This window comes from Patagioenas fasciata, chromosome 1, assembly GCF_037038585.1.
Source record: "Patagioenas fasciata isolate bPatFas1 chromosome 1, bPatFas1.hap1, whole genome shotgun sequence".
NCBI classification, from domain to species: domain Eukaryota; kingdom Metazoa; phylum Chordata; class Aves; order Columbiformes; family Columbidae; genus Patagioenas; species Patagioenas fasciata.
In genome coordinates this window covers 194,878,659-194,897,427 of record NC_092520.1, presented here as the reverse complement: position 1 = coordinate 194,897,427, position 18,769 = coordinate 194,878,659, and the positions used below count along the sequence as shown (strand labels likewise).

The 18,769-nt window shown below is 35.8% G+C and overlaps 1 long non-coding RNA gene across 1 annotated transcript; it reads right to left on the bottom strand.

Annotated features, from left to right (window-relative positions):
• Positions 1–6,485: 6,485 nt before the first annotated feature.
• LOC139827090 (uncharacterized) lies at positions 6,486–14,125 on the bottom strand. The gene is made up of 3 exons (XR_011737286.1): positions 13,791–14,125; positions 12,048–12,250; positions 6,486–9,157 (listed from the first exon to the last, which is right to left on the bottom strand). It is a non-coding gene; the product is annotated as an uncharacterized lncRNA (long non-coding RNA).
• Between the last annotated feature and the right edge of the window lie 4,644 nt (positions 14,126–18,769).

The following is an 18,769-nucleotide window of genomic DNA, read 5'->3' as shown; positions in this document are numbered from 1 at the left end:
GATTTGTAGAGTTTTTTACTTCTTTAATACAGATTTTGTAGAAAGTGAAATTAAACATTTTAGGTTCATGTACTCACCCCCTGTGGAAAAATGATGGTATAATTTAACAGTTTGGCTTGGTGATAGAAATACAGTAACTCTTTTACAAATGGGATTTTCCTTAGCTTTCCTTAAGAGCAGTTTGAGAACAGAATTAGCAATAGGTATTTAGAGAAGTTTTGGAGTTTTTAATGACTGAAACATTTTATTGTGGACATTTATTTTAGTAGCCCATTTTTGATACCTCTTATATTGTTACCAATTTAAGACAAACCAGACTATGTCTCTGTTACAAGAGTCTGCAATGTGAAGGTTGAAATGTTTTCACCGAGTTCATGTTTAACAGACCACTAATTTCTTGTATTGTTGATTTTTATCAGTATTTATACCTACTTAATTCAACATATCATCCTAAAATTATTGCAATCAATACAAATGCTTTCAAGTGTCTCTAACAAGGGGGGATTTGCTGCTTTTATAGCAGAGCCTGGACAACTGTGCAAGATTGGAGTGGAGTCTATTTATGTGCCAAATCAATTCTAACATTAATTACCCAGAAACATCCTCTGATGGCAACAGGACTTAGTGCTTAAACAGCTCAAAAGGGGAAAAAAAGTCACAAAGCTACAATTTTTGCATTGTTTGACACTCACAGACCTGCCTGTGTCATAAGACACAGTGTATAATTTGATAAGTTGTAGTGCAGAATTATTCTGAGCTGAGCTTGTCCATTTTTTATTTTACCACATTCAAGTTTGTTAAAAAATAGTAATCAGGTTTCAGACATGGTTAAAAATAGGATGACATACAGCTTTCTTTGGCTTTATGTCTGATGCTTCATACATAGGTCTACCCACTGACAGCTTTTCATTTTTTCCTAAGTAATGCCATCATCTCATTGAGAAAATAATCGGACACCATGATTTTCAATTAGAATTTTTTTTTTTTAAATTAAACATTGTTTTTACTTTCAAAATAAACTACTTTTGCTATTCAGAATTTGGGTATCTGTAGCTCAAAAACATTGATATAATTAAAAAATATTTATGCACCCCAAATTACCTTTGGCTGAGAGCCAAAGGTTAATTTTGAGTCTGATTTGCATATTTACTCTCACACAACAAGTCAATATGTATTCAAAAGTTTAAACGTATTGAACTTGGTCATTGCTCCACAATACCTTGCATAGAACCACCAGAGTAAAAACTATAAACTAACTATACCAGAAATCTCCATGAGAATGGGAAAAAAATAATCACAGTGAGCAAATGGGCTGAAGTGGTACGTTAAAGCTGCTACAAAATTAGTCTTTTCTTCTTAGTTACTTTTAGATCACATCTTCATTCGTTCCACCACCAAAATGAGAAACTTCAGATAATACTGCCCCAAGAGATGACCATCAAGGCATCAAGAAATCTTTAAGACTGATACCAGGAATGTGTTAAAATCCTTGTGAAAATGTCTCAATTTGGTAAAAATTTATTATATTACAGGTCATCCAGTTACCACTTGAAATACAATCTTGTGGAGTCGCACCTCATTGCTAGCCATGGAAAGGCTAGAAGAAGAAAGGCATGAAAGATGTTAATGTTAATTATCAGTCAAAGGAAAAATACTCCCTTGACAGAAAGAGATCTGGAAAGGAGAGGAGAAAAAGGCTTCTATAGAGCTGTGGAGCAACAGACTAGTAACATTATAATTTTATGAAAAAATGTATGCTTCAGTAGATTTTCCCTTTTGATTTAATATAAGCGAATGTTTTAAAAAACACTCAGTGGCACTGATATAAGACTGACTGAAATTCTCAGAAAAGGGAAAAAAAAAGTTTTAACTCTCTGAGGGTCTTAAACAGTGGTTTTCCTTACTTGAGGATTTGAATTTTATATTCATTAAAACAAAACAAACAAACAAACAACAAAAACACAAACAAAAAATATTGTTTGCAGCTGAAAATCAACATTTTCTTAGAAAGCAGAAGAACAAAACAAAGAACAAAACAACAACAACAACGAACCAAACAAACAAAAAAACCCACAACTTATTTTTAGCTTTATCAGTTGCCGGTACCTCCTTGGGAATATCTTCTAATTTTGTGTTTCCTCACAGCTAGTCTCACCGCAGAGGTTCATTTTTGAAGGGGCATTGTAGTCCATGTGGCTGTTTGGCCTCACCTCTCAAGAAAGAAAAAATAACATGCAGTAAAGATAACAGAACATGAAAAGGAGAGTATGTGAGATTCAATTCATACTTTCACCCAGCAGTGTTATGACTTGACATTTGACTGAAAAAAAATGAAACATCCTTCTAGGGGGATCTTTCCGTCATTTAAGATTCTGTAAAATGTATTTTCTAATTTATCTTGGAGGATATTAACATATACTAATTTCACCTGTAATTTTAATGAATAGTAGAATCATAGAAATAATCTACTCCTACTCCCCACTCAAATACCAACTAGATCAGTTTGGTTGAAGTAATATTAATGCGATGAATGCAAACGCCGGCAGAAGCTCTTTGATCGCACGGGCGGGCCGGGCGAGAGTAAGGAGTCTAATTCAATATGAATTTAACGTCAGTACTCTTCAATGAACTCTTAACAACACTGAATATCAATGTCCCCCAGACCACGTTTTTCAAAGCCTTATATACGCTATACCAAAAGGCCATGCGGCAAGCGCAGGCTACAATTGGTTACACTCACAGTCACTCATCCCCCCCCACTATGGTGATTGGCTGCAGGGCACTGTTCACAGACTGTTCATGCGCAGCGGCGACGCCCCTCCTGCAGCCTGGGTCGAGAGCAGAGCAGCTTCTGTTTACTTTCCTTCTGTCTCTGGTGTCTCAGGGAAATCCTTCCGTGTAGCACAGCCGGATCAAGCTCTGGCTTGTTCACAGCACACAGCCAGAAACTCTCCACATTTGGTCATGTTCTTGTCCAGGCAAGATCTAAATATTGTCAAAGACAGAGACTTCACAACCTCTCTGGACAAGCTGTTCCTATGTTTGACCACTGTCACACTGACATTAATTGGAATTTTTAATATTGCAATAGCTCTTATGGTACTATGTCACCAGAAGATTTATTTACATGTGCATGTACATAAGTTTCTTTGTGTGTTTATCTGTTAAATATATGTTTATAAACCATAATGTCACACATTTTTGCTATAATTATTATGTATAAAAAGTTGAACAATTTCCTGCTGACAAAATAAGTATGTTTAATATATGAAAAAAAATATGGGACAACGGTAAGAAAACAGGACACTGGTATGCTTTATAGAGAATCTTTTTTGCCAGCAGTGCACAAAATGGGATTTTCAGCACTGTTTGGGTTTCATTCTTAGCTCTGTAGACACATGGCAACTATGTGATTTTTCAAATAGCCTGAGGCTTAAAATAGGTCAGCACAGTACCAACGCTTCCATTTCCTAGAAAATTTATTCACTTTGTAACTGAGTTTGAAGGCCATGAAAGGCTCAAGCGCTTGTGAAGACACCTACAGTACATCAGAAGAGGTACTCTTTTTTTCTCTTTGTCGTGAGAGAATTACACCATCATTTTGAACACACTTCATTTCAATGTATGATAGCAAATATTGAATGCCAAGAGTGTACTAGAATATTTAAAATATTACCAATACTGAATTTATTTTTCATTAACTTAACACTTTCCACTACACTTTGATAAACCTTCATAATGAGTTAAAAATACTCAAAAGGAATAACAGAAATCACTCAATTTGTTGCTACTGGCTCTGTCTTTGTTTCTAACTTTTGCAATTGCCAGAGCTGTCAATTTAGATCTAACCTGTACGCTGTTAAATGACTGGCTACAAAACTGAAACATACCAGGACAAAGTGAGAAACTGCCCTGTTTTTGACCTGGGAAACAGTGTGAGAAAAATAATTTCTAGTAAGATTTAGGGGGTTGTTTGATTTTATTCCAGTTTATAGAGAATTTGGACTATGGTGTAACCATGTTTTATACATGCATATATACATGTATATATATATATATATATATATACACACACTTGTCAGAATGTTAATTCACAGTGGTGAAGCTGAAGGTTCAAAGCACTCAGCCTAACAGGTTCAAAGCCCACATCTCATAACTGAACCATAATATATCATTGTAATAGGTAGGGAAATACTTTCCTGTTCTTCCTGCAAAGTTGGGCTACTATGAAGAAAATAATTAAAGATTCTGGAGACTGGAAGGAGAGTGCCAAAAAGAGTCTGATTTTCTAGCTGAGCTTTCACCTTAGTGAAAAGCATCTTGAATTCCCACCACTTCTTCCTGGACTGTTGTACTTCATCTGATGAAAAATTACTGCAAAGTACATACACAATCCTTCAAAGACAAACGAAGAGCCTCTGATGGTCGTTAAGTACCCTCAGCCTTCCTGTTAGGACACAATTGTGTGATGTAATTTCAAATCCTTCCCTGAAAAATAACTGTTTTATCCAGTAGATAGTCAAGAAAACAAAATCTGTCAGGGACTATTAAACACACATACATGTGTCTTGCAAAGTTCCTGAACCATGAAGTCTTCTAGGACAATGACACTGTATGCTTGACCTCCTATTACACTCTTTGCTAACCTTTCACTGTTGGGTACTGTCACAACTTCATGTGATATTTACCCTCACATTTGGTATGAATTCTAATCAGTGGATGGTTTGACAAAAAACACACCTCTGCATCAAGGTTGAAGGGTTTTTTGTTGTTGTTTTTGTTTTGTTTTTGTTTGTTTGTTTGTTTGTTATTTCCTGAAAATAAAATCTTTCTTAGGTTGCCATGCACCTCATTTGTAAGGAGACAGAGTGAATGTCGATTTCAGTAATTGTTAGTGGAGTACAAGACTCAGAACAGGAAAAACAAAATAAATACAGATAAATAAATAAATTAATAAATAAAACCAACCAACCAAGTAGATCTTTGTAGAAAATAATCTACCCTTGGGAAAAAGAAAAAAAAAAAAATTGTATGAAGAGAGCCCGGGGTGGCTGGGCCAGGGGTGTCAAACAAATTTTCACCGGGGGTCACATCAGCCTTTTGATTGTCTTTAGAGGGCCGAATGTAATTTAAGAACTGTATAAATGTTAAATGTTATACAGTTCTAACTGTATAAATTTTATAGAGTTCCAAAATTACATTCGGCCCTTTGAAGACAATCACGAGGCTGATGTGGCCCCCGGTGAAAATTTGTTTGACACCCCTGGACTAGGCTAATTAAAACTAGTGCAGCAGTTAACAAAACAATCAGTGCAGACTTACATCTGATTCCAGACAAGCAAAGCAGTTCCCATCCTTTTATGGAGCTCGACTTAAAAATAACTAGCCCAAAGCTGTATAGTAAGCTTTTGGGCTGTTATTACTCTGTAATTCATGCTCAACCCATGGTACTGCCCCCGATGTACTTCAAAACAGGTGCAAAGTACAGAAAATAGAGGAAGATGCATAAAGTTCAGAGTATTAGTAACACATTACTAGGCATCCAAAGTGCTTCTGGTTAGTTTCATGGACGGCTGATAACCAAGCTGCACCAGATTGCTAGACACTGAAATACCTTGGTAAATGATCACTATGAAATAATTTTCTATATGTGAGTTATTGTATGTGTTGGTGCATATGAAGGGTCACTGTCTTGTTCAGGATGCATCACACCCACTATGTAAGCACAGTGTAGATGGCCATATGAATCCCAGAAATCAAATTTACTTTTTATATGAACACATGAAGAAAATCCAGTTCATCCGCAACTCACAAGTATGCTGAGAATTCACTGTAAATTTGTGCCAGTCAGTCCAGGTGTGTCCGAACTTGCTTAAAGTTTTGGATTAGTTTGGTACCTCTACAATAGCTGCTAGTGAAGTCCAAGGTGGGAAGGATCAGGATCTGTTATTGCTTTAGGATTATATCTCTGAATTCTGTGTAGACCATCAATGAAGTTCACGCTAGTTGTACTTAAACATATAACGCATGTCTGTACCTACAGCAATGGAAATCACATTTCTATACAGATAGCCTTGTCATTATAAACATAGATCAGCTCATGCATAAAGAGCAAGCTGGTAGAGAAACATGGATAAAATGAGCTTTTCTTCTGGGAAAGGTACCCTGTATCTGTACTGCAAAGAAGATACTCTAGATGGTAACTTCAACATTACTTCTACCAAGATGGTACTTCAGTGAGAGCACCACTGGTGTGCTTAGCATATACTGAAAGGCTCCAAGTTTAAACGTTGGGAAAAATTGCACCAAGAGGTTTTCCATCTCATGAAGTTATTAACAAAGATGTATTAATTGTTTATACAATGCATATTTATAAATATTTTTCTACAAATTAGCCATTTGTAGCTGTATTACCTGGACAGATATATAGGAAAAATATACACACATTACAGAAGGTATTATCAAATTTAAATTTATTCCATTTTTATTTTTTGCATGTTCACATCTTTCAGTTTCTTTCATTTTTGTTTGGCAGTTTCATAGGTGAAAGTAAAAATGGTTCTCTGTGTTTTAAGATTTTTTACAGTTTTTGTCTTCTGTTATTTTCAAAAAATAAGAAGTACAAAGTTCAAAAAGTGAAGATAGCAAATTCTCACTTCTTGTATGTTTTAAATATATTCAAGAGGTAATCATTAGGAAGTCAATATTAGATTTTTTTCATAAACTCCAATATGCAATATTACTGCAACTATAGTTGATATAAAAGTACATATGGTGACTGCATGCTTGTGGTTGGAAAACTTCATTTTAGCAACAGCTAAAGTTTGTGTTTTAAAAATATTTTAAAATAAAACATTTATTGCACTTATAAAGACAGAATATGTTGTAAACACAATCTAACAGTCTTCTGTCTAAATAAAATCCTTAGTGATGCTGTTTGCTCTTTTCTTTCCCTTCTTTTATGTACGTGTTGAAACATTTAAGAGATTCTCTAGGTCAGTATTTCTGCTTCTTACCTCAGCTGAACTACATTAGTTACATCTCAGTAGACAATACTAGCACAGTAGACCTATTATAGCTTTCACTGGTACTTCTCTCATGTGACCCTTATTTAGCTCTGAAGTTAATCTACTAAAAAACAGTTATAAGGTTTCCAGGTTTCTGTGTCAATTTGTTTCATGAAGTCATCACAGAATTACCCTACTTAAGTTGATTTAATTTATTCTGAAGTCTGTAGTCTACTACTGGGCCAGATCACAGGCAATAGTTGAAAGGCAATGTTAAAATATGTTGGTTCATGCTCAAAGAAACTACATGTCCTTTCTTTTCCTTTCTTAATCCTGGTAGTTCAACTAGAGCCTATGTATGTCCATTTAGGAAAGCACAGGACAAAACCATATCAGAGTACTGGCACAGGTGAATGATATCTTATTCATACCCTGTTTCTCCTGGCTGAGTTATCAACAGGGAGTGGGTAAAATTAGGTGTTTGGATGTTTGAATTGAGACCCTGAAGGAGAACATTTAGACTCTCCTTCTCTCTTTCATTTCTTTCTCTTCTTTCTCTTTCAGTTAAAAAAATGTACTGAAATAGCCAGTACTCTTATTTAGAGACCTTGTTTTTTAACTTTTTTTTTTTGTGCTAGTGAGCAATTTTCTACTAACCTGGGAATGTGTGATTCAGTCCCTTCGCTTTTTCCATGCTTCAGTCCCTTCACCTATTTGTTTGCTGGAGACATTTCAGGAATGAATGGGATAACCTTTTGCTTATGCTGTCAGTAAACAGTAAATGAGCATCTGCACATAGCCCTCTACTACAAAACAGAACCTCAGCAACTCATCTCATTACTTGTAAAGATTCTGCTATAAATTTAGTTTGGCCATTCAAGCTAAGCAAGATTTTTGAGTTCTTAATGAGAACATGTTAGCATGTATAAGAATTCAGTATTTCCATATCAGTGATTAATATCTTGTTCTTTCACTTCCTATTATCAGATCCAAATTTGTGTTTTAAACTGTTGTGGATATAGAGATGCTGTACTGATACAAATAATACATAAGTCTACATGTTTACTGTGTTATGTACATTTCATGAAAACAAGTCCTCAACCAGCCCTGTAAAACTTCTGAGCATGCGATTCAATTGGAATATATCAGGGTCTGTGGTACAAACTTCCCTCTCGGCTCCATAAGATTGGTAATTCTTTTACTTGCAGTATGGTATTTATGAACCAGATAGTGGCTGGACATTCAAATATACTTTTTATAATAACTGGAGAACACAGTACATAGTGTATTCTGATGAATTTATACAGGCTCACTAACATGCACGCTGAGCTGCTTTATTCAAAAAATGGTGCCATGGTGTAATTTAGAAATAAAATAGAAATATCTAACACTATGGTCAAATGACAGAACTGAACTGAAACAATGACTTGGTTGAGGGACTGAGTTCATTTTCTTTAGGCAAAATGTTCAATCCCTAGCACAGCACATAGAGTTTGTACCCTATGCTTTAAAATAATAATGGGAACATCTGCTAGCCTGCTGCATGGACAATTATTCATATTTTTTCAGCATGAAAACTTGTTCCTGACATCTTGAAATTTAAATTGGAACCAAAGACACATACCAATGGGAATGTCAGTTGCTATTATCATTATAAGACAATTTGATACAAATGTTTAAGAAAATAAGGCTGAATGAAAACATTTAGTTTGGCCAGTGGGGAAAAAAAATAATCAAACAAACCCCAAACTAATGAATGGCCTTTACTGTAAAAAGGTAGCAAAGGGCCCCAATAAAGGAAAGGAATATATTTTATTCTGGGAATGTGACTTGACATTGCTTGCAGAAATTAATCCCTATGAAGTCAAATTAAAATCATGTGAAAAAATGTAGTACATAAATGAAAGGCAGAAACTTTTAGGTCTTAGAAAAATCATGTCTCTGAATTCATCATCACTGAATACGGATAAGTTTCTCATAGTTTCCAGGATGAATGGGTTTCAAATATGCCATGTACTCAGAATAATTCATTTTAGGACAGAACTTCCCCATGATAGTTGATCCCAGATTTTCCAGACTGTCTTCTCCAGCAGTCTCCCTCTGGCTTTGGAGAATGTGAAACAGAAAATAATCTCACTTGAACAAGAGGCCTGAAATAAAACAAAAGGTAGATTGAAATGGAGAGCTTGATGGCACCAGAAACCAGAAAAAGGAACAAAACTAATACAGGCTAGTAGTCAAAATTAGCTTAAATTGTGAGTGTTAACACATGGCAAACAGTTGAGTGAGTACCTGTGTGTGTGTGCGGTGGTGAATGTCTGAAACTGAACTTCTGAATTCTAAAGTAGAAATCTGCTACCTGCTCAGCACAATTGGTACCACCTGGTTGTAAATTTTGGTAACACCTGGATTAACCAAAAGTGACAGATTCTAAATTCTCCAATTAATAAAAAAGTATGAGATGGATCCACCAGTTAGGAAGTGGATCACGTGTTGTGCTTCTGTGCATACACTATCCAGGTGGGAAAACTGAGTTACTGAAAAAAAATCCAAATGCCAAAAAAGAGAGTACCTGAGAAGGGGTCTCAGAAAGTTGCCTAACCAGATTTCCTGGAGTCTGCTCTGCCGACTACTTCATTTATAGTGGGATATATATTTGAATAGATAGAGATAACATACAAAGCTAAATTCAGTCTACAATCAGTCTACATATAAATAAAGTTGTCTGAAGATGGCCATACAATAGAAATGTTGGACTTCAATCCCTTCACATATCAAGTCTCCATCTCTGATAGGAATTACATCATCCCTGGTGTCACAGGGTGCTGAGAACCCTTCTGTGATGTACTCCTACATGATAGTGAAATCAGAAAAGTCTGTGAGGAAATGAATAGTTCTCAATAGGAATCTGGATTGTTAGTGTCTGGTAAATAACAAATGGGACCACACATGCTGAACAATGAAACAAAAACAAAGTATTGAGCAGCTGCTCATTAAGTAAGTATCATCCACTCTGTACTGTGAATGAAACAGAGGTCCCTTGGAAAAACAAAAAAAAAATCATTTAATTAAAATTACATTGTAATTTGTAAAAATCAGCAGCCTCCACAAAAGACTGCTGAATTGATAGTACCTAGGTAGCTCTCTTCCAGCACTTCCTAGCCTTCAGACACATGATTTTGCTGCTTTAATAAATTAATGTAACTTTGAGTTTTTTTGTGTGTTGCTCATGGGTTTCCATGTATTTGTGTATTCTGTGTAAACAACTGTTGATAGATGAATAGTTTGTTAAATACAGAGAAATACCCATCTGATGATGTTTCAGTCCCTGTCATTTCTGCTAGCCTGATTTTCTACAAAAGCTGAACTCACTTCTCCTTTTCCTGTTCTGTACATTTTAACAATTGAACTCCACTTTAGTGGGAAATTGAAAGTGAAGGCTGGGATTTGGGAATAAGTGTATTTATGATCTCTTCTATCTGTACCATTGAATTGATGTCACAAGGGGGATAGCAAAGGGTATCTACTGCAGCTTCACATAAATCCATCGTATTCCTGCTGAACACAGCAAAAGTATATTGCTTCATGTACATATTTTTCCCACCTTAAATTTTGCATCATGTACTTCAACTGTATGTAACAGTGATCATCAGATTTCATATAAAATGACTCTGTAATAACCTACTTACTTTAGTTTCAACAGACTTCTTTTTTTCAAAATAGACTATAACACATGGCACTCATTATCATTATAAAACAAGTTCTTGAAAACATTATAAGTCTTTTTATGCCATTGTTTTACATTTCATATTTTGCCTCTTTGGAATACAGCAGTTTTGGACTGTATGTGGGACGTATATTAACTCATAATTCTTACACAGCTATTTCTGAATTTATTCTGTATCTTGTTCTGCCAAGACATAGTATTGCAAGATTTTAAATATCTTACTTTTGGTCATGTGGTTAGTACCAAAACAATGGACAGAGGTCCAGGTCAACCTTAAGGAAGGAAAACCAAAGGAAGCAAAAGATTTTTATGTTTTTATACTGAACTCTCTACTCAAATGAAATTGATATAATTACATATATGTTATCAGACTTGTATTTAAATGTCTAAATGCATTTGTTTTTATTTGAAAAGGAGAAAAAAAAACAGTTTTGCCTGACATGACCTCTTACTTCGCTCTCATGTAATTTCCATTCACTCTTAACAGCTTAGTTAGTTTATATAAAGTAGTTGTAAAAACTCCACAAACTAAACATGACCTTGTCTTCCTGTGAGTTGATTTTAAACTGTGGCTGAATGTCATGGCAGGCCAGTATTAGGTTTTTGTTTGAGTGTATGTAATTAAAATGCTTTGTGATTGAATCTTCCAAAAATTTCTAAACATATAAACTTGACAAAAGTGAAGAGATGCAGCCTGAGACTTAGGTAAGAAGTCAAGCAAGGATAGAATCAAACAAGGAATTATCACTTAAACAAACTGATATATTTCAATCACTTCCTAAGTCTTGTTTGGTTTGTTGAGTGTCAGGACAGGTCAACTGGTGTAACCCAAACATTACGATTTTCTTCCTTCAGTTTGAGGGAAGGATTTGTAAGCCTTATCCATGCTTTATAGACTGTCTCAAACTTCTGAAGTCGTTATTCAACTGAGACTGGGCAAGTCAGGCTTTGCAGTACTCCTACTCCATCATATTTGCTGAAGTTCATCTGACAAGGTTTTGCCAGTCTGCCTGCATGCATCTCACGGCATACATGAGCTAAACTATATGCTCAGGTCCTAAGGGGCTGCTTTTTGCTTTCAAGTTCTCTGGTTCATTCTTCAACTATGTTTGCTAAGATAGGAGCCATCACAGTTAACTCAACTGATCTGCAAATTAGGTACGTGCTGTTGGATCCAGAATGAGCTTGTAGGCATAATGATAAAAAAGCCTTTCAAATATAACTTGCCATAAATATTGGTGTTAATAAGGAGAGCAATAATTGAAACATAAAAGAACATGTAGATATCTGACAATTACAATAAAGTAAAATACCTTATTTATAGGAGTTGTATCTGAATGGTAGTATAATTCTATTTGTTGCAATGCTGTTGATGCTTGAAAGACTTTTTAGCTTTCCAACGGACGTTTTCTACCTGGGCCTTCAACATTAGTCATCTGAGGGTGAGAAGATACCTTTGCATGCTGGAGGTGCTAATTCCTTCCCTCCATGAAATTCTCTATAAGTTTAACAAAATCTAATTAAAAAAAAAAAAAAAAAAGTAGAATTCAGTAAAAGGAGGCATAGAATTGTTCCATCACAGAAACAACCTAGTGAGCTATCGTTGTCATTCCTTCTCCCCTCTACAGTATTTCGGAAGGGAAACAATTTGATGCATTTTAGGTGAGGCCATCTATTCCGGACAGTGAATACAGGACGACAGTGGAAATTAATTCAAGTTCTTCTCGTCACTACCTTTCTGCTGCTGAGAGTTTCTGCTGGGGAGAACTGTGTCCCAGTTCAGATCACAACACATTGAGAGCAGGGATCCAGCCACAGTCATTGACTTGTTTGTTACTCCACAGACTTTCAGTCCTTTGTTAAAGTAAGTTCAAGGCATTAATATTCATTTTTTGAATACACATCTTTATTAGGCAGGCATCTTGCAAGTATTGTCGAGATTATTACACACAGGAATTAGTTCTCAAAGGTAATTATTATTTTGCCCACTTTACAGAGGAGGAGATAATTACACAGGCAAGGTTCCTGAAAGGATCTGTGTAGGAGGAAAATTGGAATATCCCTCCCAGAATGACTTTCAAAGATTAGTTTTGTCATCAGGTTCTTCCCGGATGCATATCTTCACCCCCATCAAGCATTTTTGCAGCCCACAGAACAGTCACTTGCAGGTCAGCAGTCACATCTCCACAGGTGATGCTTCCTGTAGTGAGATTATTTCCTTCATAACTTATTAGCTGCTTCACTTTTAAGTATAGACTAGGATCTCCCTAACTCAAGAATGACAAAATCTGGGTCAAAGTACCTAGCAGATACATTTCCTTCCACTTACTGAAGAGGAACAAGGAGCTTCCATTGACTTTGGACAAGAAGCCAAATCTGTGGGGCCCTGATCAATCTGCCCAACACTAGTTATTTCCCTTACACCACCTTCTTCTCCTCAGAGCATTTTTTCTATACATTTCTATTATTCGGTGTCATAACTTCAGTGGTTTGTGACATACATTTAGTACATAAAAATTTCTGTGCCACATTTTAAAATATGAACAAGTAATCTCTGCCATCCTCCCTTCCTCTTTTTTTTTTTAAAGTGGATACAAAATGGCATCTGTCATGAAAACAGTATTACTTAGCATTAATTATCTTTCCTGGTATATTTTGTTCATTTGGGCAAAGTCTTCTACAGCAAGTCTGAAATAGGAGAAATTCTTACAGCATCATAACAAACACTTGAGAATCAGAGCAGAACAGTTAAATCTAAAACAAATGTGACATTTACAAACTCATGCACACTTGTTCTGTGCTATAATCTATTTGCAGGCTTCTTCCACCCTAAACATCATGAGGATATCTCCAGGTTAAGACATTTATCAAACATACTTCTGAAGGCCTTATTGGGGGTTTAAATGGTTGTGCAAAACTAAACATTTCAAATCTCAAAGGGGCTTAATATTTAGGATGATTCTTTCTCCTCCAGCATTGGAAAACAGAAGTTTTCAGCTGAAACGTGAGTTACTCATTCAGTTCTGTGTAAGTAAAAAAATCTGTGAAAGACATACCTTCTCCATCCAAGTCACGTTTTCTTCATAGAAATAATATTGAGGACTACTTCTTGGATTTTTCAGCTAGAAATATCCATGTGCTTTATGGAGGACATAAAGACTGAGGGAAATGCATACTTCATCTAGGAAAGAAGCTGGTCTTACCACTTCAACGGATGTGGAAATGTGATCCATACAGGCCAGTTCCAATATAGCATCTTTCCATACGTGTCACCTGCAAAATCTGTGCTATCACAGATTTCACCTCAGTTTTGATGTGGGTGAATGCAATCTTAAGCAAAAGGTAACTTTTCATGGTATCATCTAGTCTGCCCTAATGCTTTGTAGCATACAATCTTTCTAATTCTAATTATCAGGTTTTGGAACTGGCACATTTCTCAGGATTTTCTTCTGCTTGATCACACCAGCACCTCCCCATGTAAACAAAGCACACAGTGGGTGATGATTATGATAGCTGATTAAAATAAGTAAACAGATTGGAGGACATTAAAGTTTTATGCATCCTTGCCATCTGCTTTCCCTTCACACTGTACATATTACTGTACATATTGTACACAATTGATTTTATTTCCACTTCAGTAGCAACAGGCACTGTGGCACACCATCAGTAGCTTGAATAATTCACACAAATGACTGCTGTGACTGCTCTAGATAGCTGCATACTTGATATTCTCTTTGTTCCTCATATGACTCTGGCATTAAACTCATCACAATTCATATGAGTAAAGACATTGAGAGGAAAATGGGAGCAGAAGAGTGATCACCTTTTCCTACACTGAGAATAACTGGTTTATATTCAAACTAGACCCATGCATGAGAGGACTTACTTCATTCACCTGTGTAAAACTATTAACAGAGGAAGCAGAGACAAGAAAAGTTATCTTTTTGCCCTAGATACTGCATGATTTCTAACTCTTTTAAGCTACACTTACAACAGATTAATACAGATTTTCTATAGAGTTTAAGAACTGCAAATTCACAGCTAGATAGTGGTATCATGTTGAATAGTATTTTGTACAGAAAATCATCATAATGAAAACATTACACTGCCTGACCTAAGAGCACTAGTTAGTCTGGAAAAGAGAAATGCAATGAGACCCTTTATTAAGAGACTGTGTCAGAGAACAAAAAGAACTCTTCTCTGATATTCAGACCTCTTTCACAATATCCGGGAATGCTGCATTTCACACAATCAAGAAAAGAAAAAAGAAATCAAAAATCAAAGCATATAAACTGCAAGGGCAAGGGAATTCTTAGTATGACAAAGCTCTGGGTAGACTAAGTACCAAGATGGTAGAATGGCCAAAGGCTCAAGCATCTCAGTATTTGAAGTGCAAATAGAACATACAAGCCTGATCTTTTTCATATTGATTTTTCAACCTGTGATTTCAGTGATTTCAGTAGGAAGACTTTGTAAGTCATAGGAAGGATAGTCGTTCATTCAGGCAATTGACTGCCTCTGAAACAATATGAGTTTTCTTAGAAGTGGTTTCTCAGGGAATTTTCAGCATGAATTTTATCAGTCTACTCCAAACTTCTCTACCAATACAGTGATTGTATTTTCTTAGATGGTACTGTGAATACAGTCCAGCTCGTGTTTATAAGGTTACCAGTATATAATGAATAACATTAAGAAAATGTATTTGTCAATGTTGACCTTATAATGAGATAGAACCAGGGACTGAGCACCTATTGCACCATAGCTAATTAAAGCTCTTTTAGTCGTCTCCAGTAATTGGTCTTGGTAGGGTGAGCACATGGAGCACCACAAATTACCAAAAGCATAAAGTTACCCCTTCCTTGGAGGGGAATAATCTTCTTTGCAGTTTCAAAACATGAAATTCCTTGAAGAGTCAAATTATTAAAAAATTGAAAATATGAAAATACATTATTTTTCTTTAACAGTAAGTAGTATCGGTTCCGCATCTTGGTTAGGAAGGTCAACAATCTCACTGTTAGTTTTTCCCATGACCATATAAATGTAACACAGTAGACCCTTTAATTTGCTGGATGAGCCTTCACAAACCCACGTAAGTACATAATTCAAATGCAAAAAAAAAAATTGCTCTGGAATGTTAAGAAACAATTGTCAGTAAATGAATGCTGGTTTTATAAGTTATGATATGAATTTTTCTTGTAAGATATTTGCAGATTCATAATTGGAATTATCTACTCCACTTTAGAAATTAATCAGGTTAATAATTTTAACAAAGATTTATTATATAGACACTCATAAGGTCTCATTCGTAATCTACTTGAAAGAAAAAAAAGAAAATTAGCCCAATCATCGCTCATCTTTTATGAGCCATCAGGTCACTTTCATGCATGAATTAAAAATAACATTTTTTTAGACCATTATTCTACTACACTTTCTTAGTTCAGATTATTTCTACACTGACAATCTAATCTATACACTCAAGTTCAGTTTATGGGCCTCTTGAAGACCTGAATAGTAATAATTCCGAAAGATTGTGACAAAGCTCACAGTCATCTTTTATTTGAAATAAAGGTGAGATTTGGAGGTTTGTAAGGATCTGAATTGCAAAGGTGATCTTGTCCCAAAACTATGGGGCAAAGACACAAAGTCTTGTTTTAGAATCAAGACAGTGGATTGTAAAAGGTGTGGAACCACTATGAACTCAGATTCTAATAAATTTACTTTTTTTAGTAAGCGTAACATCATAGTAGGACCATCACAAAGAAAACTGCTAGTAGAACAATCTGTTCAACAACTAACATACCATCATAAATATACCATAGACATTGGAAAGCTTCTGTTGGTTGTATACTCAAAGTTGCGGGTCTGTTAACAGTTTTTTAACCTTTTTCCAAAAATAGGCCTGCAAAATCTCCTTGCCTTACAATTATTGACTAAGACTTGCATACATGGATTTTTCATGCAGTTTCCAGGATTATTCTTTATTTTGAAAAAAATAAAAATCAAAATCATTGTTTAGTATCCAAAATATTTGTTTGAAAATTTACTGGAGGATAAAATATCTTATATTACAAAGTAGGCCAAGTGACCATGAAGAAAATTGACTAAAGTAACATAATAATCATGACTTAATACCTCTGCAATTTTCAGTGTAGTTTTTATTGTCATAGAGAGGAAAAAAATTAAAAATCCAATTGATCAGAGGCCCAGAAATCACATAGTAAATATCTGCTTCAAAACATCAAATGGATTATCTCATGGGCAGGAAGGAGCATATCAGTGACCATAGTAAATATATGAGGTCTCACAGTCAGTGGGACAGGAAACATCTTTAATATTTGTTATAGTACTGCTTACTGCACTATTTAGTGTTACTTTTAGGGAGTTATTGTTCTGGGCTTCTAAATAATGGACGCATAAGCTCTGGAGAACAAATAGTGAAACTGCAACATTTGCAGTCAGCTTTGGGCACCATACTGGTTATAACCCTCCCGAGTTATAAAGACTGTACTTGGTTACAAAAACCACAAAAACCTCATTCTACTAAATATTGTCAGAGGACATGTTTTGAAATTAGGACATATAGATTTTTAATATTTGTTAATATTTAACATTTATGTTTGGATTTGAGCAATGTATGTTTTTCATTTTCACAGGTGACCTGTGTTTGATTGTTGAATGCTCAATCAGTTGTTGAAGTGAACTAAGCCTTAACAATTTAAGCCTCCTAAAGGCCGACAGTGACACCACCAATTTGGAATCAACAGTAACACAGGATCTTTGGTATGATCCATGCAGTGACTGATCTGGGGAAAGGAAGAAAATATGGCATGCTCCATGGAAGATACTGGTGGGGGAGAATTAACTGGACAGACATGGGCATAAGCATGATCTTTGCTTCAAAGGCCCCCTCTGACACAAACAAGACGAGGATGAGTTCAAGATTACAGTCCTTCCATCATCCTGATAAGGTGCACCTCGTGTACCCTGGAGGAGGAACAGCTACTGTCTGCCTGCATATACCTATGTACTTAGAGAAATCTGTGAAACTAGCTGTTGCATGGCTGAGAGGCAGCTAACCACTATATAACGTCAGTGCCCCACTTTCTGGAGAAAGAACAATATTTTGTGTCCACGAAACTCATTATTTACACTGAGCCTTTAGCATAGGATTGTGTCCATTGTGAAATGTTCATCTCAAAATAAATCCCCTGTCTCATTCTACACATGGCATTTTCCCAAAAATGCTGCTAAGTGTAAGCCAAATGAGGCAGAAGCAAGCCTTAAGTGAACAGCAAACAAGCTAGTTTAATAAGTTCTAAAATGCTGGGCATCTTTTCTGCTTTACAGAAACTTACAATTCTGCTCTTTTTTTCTTTTTTTTTTTTTAAATGTAAAGAATCTGCAAACTTTGTAGTTATGCTTTCTCTCTCAGCACCTTTCTTGTGGGCAGAAAGGGAGGTGACCAAGAGAATGGTTGAGTCCATAGAAGTCTGTTTGCATGTTTACAGATTTTTCATCTAAATTGCACTTCTAATTCACCACACTGTGTTTGGTTTTAGATACACACACATTAGTTCTGCGTTCATGCACGCTACTCCAAGGAGAAAGGATCAAGCAGTTCTTGATCTGGCAGGGATGGCATTGTCTGGAGGGTTTGGCATGCAGAAGAGGAATGTTTGCCTGACTTCACCAGTGGTGTAAGAGCTTCATTGCTGCTCTGATGTGGACACAACAAATAGTAACTGAGAAACGAGAGAGCACTGAGTGACCTGGTCCCTGCCACAAACAGCTTTGCTGTCTGTACTACAGATGATTAACTGTCCTATTTTTACTCAATCCTGTTTGCTAACTCACTAAGCCACAGACAGTTAACAGAAATTACTTTTTCCTTTTTAAGCTTCTGACTATGAGCTCATCATTTAGTGACAGTTGGACTCAGGAATGTACAAATGAATATACACTGACCCCGAATTTAAGTGACCTATTTATTCAGACTTTGTAGCTTTTGAAACTGCTTGCAATATGAGACTTGAAA